Source organism: Podarcis filfolensis (assembly GCF_964270895.1).
Source record: "Podarcis filfolensis genome assembly, chromosome: 6".
Classification (NCBI taxonomy): Eukaryota; Metazoa; Chordata; class Lepidosauria; order Squamata; family Lacertidae; genus Podarcis; species Podarcis filfolensis.
Genome location: NC_139609.1, coordinates 34,709,958 through 34,715,957, shown reverse-complemented (window position 1 = coordinate 34,715,957; position 6,000 = coordinate 34,709,958). Strand labels below are relative to the sequence as shown.

The window sequence follows — 6,000 nt, the reverse complement described above, 5'->3', positions numbered from 1 at the left end:
CGCCTTTCTTTTGCCAAATGTAGCTTTATTAATGTCAAGTTTGACAAGCGAAACTACTTTATGAATGCAGCTGTCTGAGACTGCAGACCTGATTGCTTTCAACTAAAACCCAGTACCAGCTCTTCAGATGACTCAAAAGCTTTTTTAAAAAAAAATAAAAATAAAAAGACCGTAAAGAGGAATGCTTTTAGTAGCTTTGTCATTAAACTGCTTTTCACAGCTCTTAATGTTATTTGTTGCTGGAGGTTACATTATAATCCTTTCCCCCCCTTTTTTGTGCACCAGAAGGGCTAACATTTTCTGTGCAGAGGACCTGTGGTTTTCCCTTCCCATAGAGGTCTGAGGTTAAGTAGCAGACTTCTACCACAGACCCACATGAAGCCTTTTTTTAAAAGCTGTAGCTGAAGGATGACCGCCAAAGCCATATCTCAGTAGCCAAAAGCAGGGGCAGCACTCACCACAGGGCCTACAGCGCACCCGAGCCATATATCTCTCCTGGGAGAGACGTGGTGGCTTGGGTGCGCGCAGGCTCTGCACTGCCCAAACAGTCTGCCCTCTGCTTTCCCCCCTCATGCTGTAGGGCGGCTGAGTGGGAGGAGGCAGGCAGACTATGGAGGCCCCACGGTGTGTCCCCGCCCCTGTGGGCGGCTTGCCCCATTCCTGGGCGTGCTGCCCCAGGCGCCCAAGTGGCTTCCTCCACCCCTGGCCGGAAGTCCCAGGTTCAATCTCTGACCTCTCCTCGAGGCCCTTAGGAGTCACTTTCTATCAGAGTAGATGATAACTGTTCTAGAATGGCAAAAAATGTGACCTGATGTAAGCAGGCCTGGCTGTGGGTTGGCTTGGGCACTAGGCAGTAGTGGTCTGCATGGTGAGGGGGAGTAGGGGCAGCCACCTTGTGATGGAACGCCAAGATTTGGCACCCCTGTGGGTGCTCCACCTGCCTTGCCACCTCCACTGCTGGCAGAGAAGCAAATCTCACCAGAATCCGGCACCACCAAGCGACCTAGGTAAGGGAGGCTTAAAGCGGACAGGGCAGCACCTTCCCGTTTCGCCTCAGGCAGCAAAACAGGACATGGCGCCCCTGAGGTGGAGCAAAGGAGCCTTCTCCCAATGCTGGGGCTACTGCAGTTTACCTGTGCTGAGGACCCACCTGGAATGAGCTGCTCTGTTCATTAGGGCTGACACTCAACCAAGTCTGTGGAGATCGTGTTTTTGCTAATAAAGAGTTATCTCTGTCTTTGAACTGTACAAAGGTAAACATTGTATTTGTTGCTCAGCCAACTTTTGCCTCCTGACCCTGCTCAGCAGTAGCATGTAGCCCTCAGAAAGTTGCCCAGAAGGGAATGAAGCCCTCTGGCTGGAAAAGATTCCCCAACCCAACTCCAATGTATGCATGCTGGGAGCAGGACTGGTTGCAATTCAGATGCTGGCACAAGCAGGATGCAGACCTAGTTATCATGGCGGCGGCAGCAATGGGCCCTGCATGGGCCAAATAATATCATGCGCTGGCATCCTGCATGGTTGTAAGGTAGTATCCTGTGTTCTTTTGGCAAGTGTTAACATTACAAATCTGGGGCCAAGGCAGACCGCACGCTTTTTAAAATTAAATACGTGTTTGCTGAGTTTAATGAGTTCAACGAATTTAACTCGAACCCTGCAGGACGCTTCTCGTTCTCTCCTGCAAAATGTGTCTTTATCAGTGTTCATATCAGTAAGATTCCCTAGAGAGAGAAAAGAATTTTACAGTCTGATCAGTTATATAATGCCCATTTACCAGTAATAAGATGAAAGCCTTGTAACAATTCTCATTTGTGTTTAAGACTTGAATATTCATGTCCCTGTATAAACAATAGCAATACAGTGCAATGCAATAAAACTTCTCTCCCTGCAGCCCAGCTCCACTCTTGGATGTGAGCTGCCGGGGGGGGGGGGAGACATCTCAAGTGGTAGAATACAAGGTAAGTAAGGCTGGAATGTGGGTGGGTGTTCCTTTAGAAGATGAATAGACCAAAATATCTCTAACCTTAAGCTGGGGGTGGAGAAACATTTAGTTGTCTCTGCATTTTCTGTGCAGAGGACCTGTGGTTTTCCCTTCCCATAGAGGTCTGAGGTTAAGTAGCAGACTTCTACCACAGACCCACATGAAGCCTTTTTTTAAAAGCTGTAGCTGAAGGATGACCGCCAAAGCCATATCTCAGTAGCCAAAAGCAGGGGCAGCACTCACCACAGGGCCTACAGCGCACCCGAGCCATATATCTCTCCTGGGAGAGACGTGGTGGCTTGGGTGCGCGCAGGCTCTGCACTGCCCAAACAGTCTGCCCTCTGCTTTCCCCCCTCATGCTGTAGGGCGGCTGAGTGGGAGGAGGCAGGCAGACTATGGAGGCCCCACGGTGTGTCCCCGCCCCTGTGGGCGGCTTGCCCCATTCCTGGGCGTGCTGCCCCAGGCGCCCAAGTGGCTTCCTCCACCCCTGGCCGGAAGTCCCAGGTTCAATCTCTGACCTCTCCTCGAGGCCCTTAGGAGTCACTTTCTATCAGAGTAGATGATAACTGTTCTAGAATGGCAAAAAATGTGACCTGATGTAAGCAGGCCTGGCTGTGGGTTGGCTTTGGCACTAGGCAGTAGTGGTCTGCATGGTGAGGGGGAGTAGGGGCAGCCACCTTGTGATGGAACGCCAAGATTTGGCACCCCTGTGGGTGCTCCACCTGCCTTGCCACCTCCACTGCTGGCAGAGAAGCAAATCTCACCAGAATCCGGCACCACCAAGCGACCTAGGTAAGGGAGGCTTAAAGCGGACAGGGCAGCACCTTCCCGTTTCGCCTCAGGCAGCAAAACAGGACATGGCGCCCCTGAGGTGGAGCAAAGGAGCCTTCTCCCAATGCTGGGGCTACTGCAGTTTACCTGTGCTGAGGACCCACCTGGAATGAGCTGCTCTGTTCATTAGGGCTGACACTCAACCAAGTCTGTGGAGATCGTGTTTTTGCTAATAAAGAGTTATCTCTGTCTTTGAACTGTACAAAGGTAAACATTGTATTTGTTGCTCAGCCAACTTTTGCCTCCTGACCCTGCTCAGCAGTAGCATGTAGCCCTCAGAAAGTTGCCCAGAAGGGAATGAAGCCCTCTGGCTGGAAAAGATTCCCCAACCCAACTCCAATGTATGCATGCTGGGAGCAGGACTGGTTGCAATTCAGATGCTGGCACAAGCAGGATGCAGACCTAGTTATCATGGCGGCGGCAGCAATGGGCCCTGCATGGGCCAAATAATATCATGCGCTGGCATCCTGCATGGTTGTAAGGTAGTATCCTGTGTTCTTTTGGCAAGTGTTAACATTACAAATCTGGGGCCAAGGCAGACCGCACGCTTTTTAAAATTAAATACGTGTTTGCTGAGTTTAATGAGTTCAACGAATTTAACTCGAACCCTGCAGGACGCTTCTCGTTCTCTCCTGCAAAATGTGTCTTTATCAGTGTTCATATCAGTAAGATTCCCTAGAGAGAGAAAAGAATTTTACAGTCTGATCAGTTATATAATGCCCATTTACCAGTAATAAGATGAAAGCCTTGTAACAATTCTCATTTGTGTTTAAGACTTGAATATTCATGTCCCTGTATAAACAATAGCAATACAGTGCAATGCAATAAAACTTCTCTCCCTGCAGCCCAGCTCCACTCTTGGATGTGAGCTGCCGGGGGGGGGGGAGACATCTCAAGTGGTAGAATACAAGGTAAGTAAGGCTGGAATGTGGGTGGGTGTTCCTTTAGAAGATGAATAGACCAAAATATCTCTAACCTTAAGCTGGGGGTGGAGAAACATTTAGTTGTCTCTGCATTTCTAAACCAACCAGCCTAATCAGTTAAATAAAAGGAAATCAGTTAAAACTATAAAATCAGAATCCAGTTAAAATGCCTGCTGGAATTTTTTTTAAGTCTTCAGTAGGTGCTGGAGGTACAACACGGAAGGGCCCTCTCTGACCTTAAGTGGATCTAACGGGGGATTTATCTTTTCTTCTCATATCCTTTGTAATCCGTTCAGATCAAAACATTTTTATCAGTGATAAGTTTAAATTAAAAACGGTGCACAAAAAAGCTACATCTGTCCTAGGAAAATGAGCTACCTAACTTAATACAGATTTGTTCAGAGCTTTGAACTATGAGTAATGAATCTTTCAGACAATTTATTCAAGCAGAACTGAAATAGAATCTACTTAAATACATCCAGCGGTTGTGCTAAAATCTCCTAACTTGAACAGTTCCAAGATTCGTGAACATTCTAATTGGATACAGCTACAGAAAAATGTTGTTTGACTTTAATAAAAAAAAGGCTGTGGAGATGACTAGAATAATAACACTTTCGACTAAAGTTACCATCAGTGTGTGTTTAGTTGATTAATTGCCTTTTGATTGATTAATTGCTTTATTAAGCCATGAATATCAATGCAATTGCTGTTTTGAAGATGTGTAATGAAGATAGGTTTTTAGACTAAATAAAGCAGACAAAGCATTTTTTAAATCCGATTATCTCAAATTGTTCCTAAAAGAATAACATCTACCCTAAACCAGTTTCTTTAAGGAGCAACTTTAGTTTAAAATGTATGCAAATCCATATGGGATTAGGAGCTAACTGTCTTTAGTGATTAATCAGCAGCGGTTAATAGTTTGAGACTTAATTTGCAACCTTCCTTTTCTGTTGAGCCAGATTTTGTTAACCCAGCACTATCAACCCTACTCACTGGCGCTCCCAATGCTCTTAGGCAAAAGCCTTTCTCTACCTGTGTTGCTAGAGCTGCGCAACAACAATGTTCTTTGAGATGAGCATTGACTCTTGACATTTTATCCACGGAAACATAAGAAACTGCCTTATACCACATTGGTCAGTTGGTCCACCTGGTTCAGTACTATCTACACTGACCAGAGGCAGCTATACAGGGTTTTCCAGAAGGGACATTCCCACCCTACCTGAGACATTCTGCATGCAAAACAGATTCTCTACCACTGAACTATTACCCTTACCCAGCCACTCTGTTGCTGAGCGAGCTCCCAGGTGCTAAGAAATCCTGCTAGTTTTGTATCACGAGTCTTTTCATACAAGAAAATATGGAGTCATACAATTGTAGTAGCAGTAATGGTGAAAAGCTGGGTTCTCGAGGACTTACCGTACATCTCAACTGTCCCAATTAAATTGGGACATCCCATTTTGGGGGGCCGTGCTCTGGATACGGGGCTCCACCTGTCCCTTCTGATTCCAGACCTTCTTTGCATGTCCTCTAACAAGTCTCAGCAGAAAGGTGGGATGCACGGTGGGCAAAACCACATGAGATTGCAGTGCCCCAAACAGCACATTTCTGGGCACTGTGCTTTTGCTTGGATCACATGAGTCATGCAGGAACATGGCCCCGAAAGACATGCATCCCTGTTTTCACTGGGACATGTTGGAGGGTGTGTAAGGAAGGTCTGGAATAAGAAGGGACAGGTGGAGCCCCCTATCCAGAGTTCTCCAGCAGTTCCCAGGGACAACATGCTGTTGAAGGTCAAGATTCTTAAAACTAATATTCAATTGTAAAATGCAAAAAGAAAAACTCAATTAAGAGCATTTGTGGTGGGTGGGTGTTTTAGATACCACTCAACAAATACAGCAGCACTAGAATATAGAACAGACACATTTATATTGAAGGATTTGTGCTTTGGGCATGCGTTTGTAGTGTATGGGCTTATATACTTGGTTACAGCGGTAATCACTGTGTAGAAACAGGGAGCTGGCTAGTGATGGGGTGCCCCCAATGAAAAAGGGTTCACCAATGTGCAGGGATAAGCATATGAACGAGGAGAGTGGAGCAGCACTCATTGGCGCTCCATCCTACACCATTCCTTCTCCAAGCCTTGCCATGGGTCAAGCGCCTGTCGGCAGCAGGAGGGCCTGCCAAACATGCCCAGGCTGTCCTGTGAGCTGGAACCCTGGGTTCTCACATTCAGCAGGAAGACCCACTGCAGGCAAACCCTCAACT

General features: G+C 46.9%; 1 protein-coding gene and 1 long non-coding RNA gene across 9 annotated transcripts in view; both read left to right on the top strand.

Annotated features, from left to right (window-relative positions):
* The window catches only part of LOC310765707, a 5,686-nt gene extending 112 nt beyond the window's left edge, over positions 1-5,574 (top strand). Inside the window, exons 1-2 of the long non-coding RNA XR_014549756.1 lie at positions 1-1,253; positions 3,092-5,574. The exon at positions 1-1,253 is cut by the window's left edge and continues 112 nt beyond it. This is a non-coding gene — a long non-coding RNA (uncharacterized lncRNA). The remainder of the gene's footprint in view (positions 1,254-3,091) is intronic.
* The window catches only part of ST6GALNAC3 (ST6 N-acetylgalactosaminide alpha-2,6-sialyltransferase 3), a 273,570-nt gene that overhangs the window by 225,546 nt on the left and 42,024 nt on the right, over positions 1-6,000 (top strand). The window lies entirely within an intron of this gene.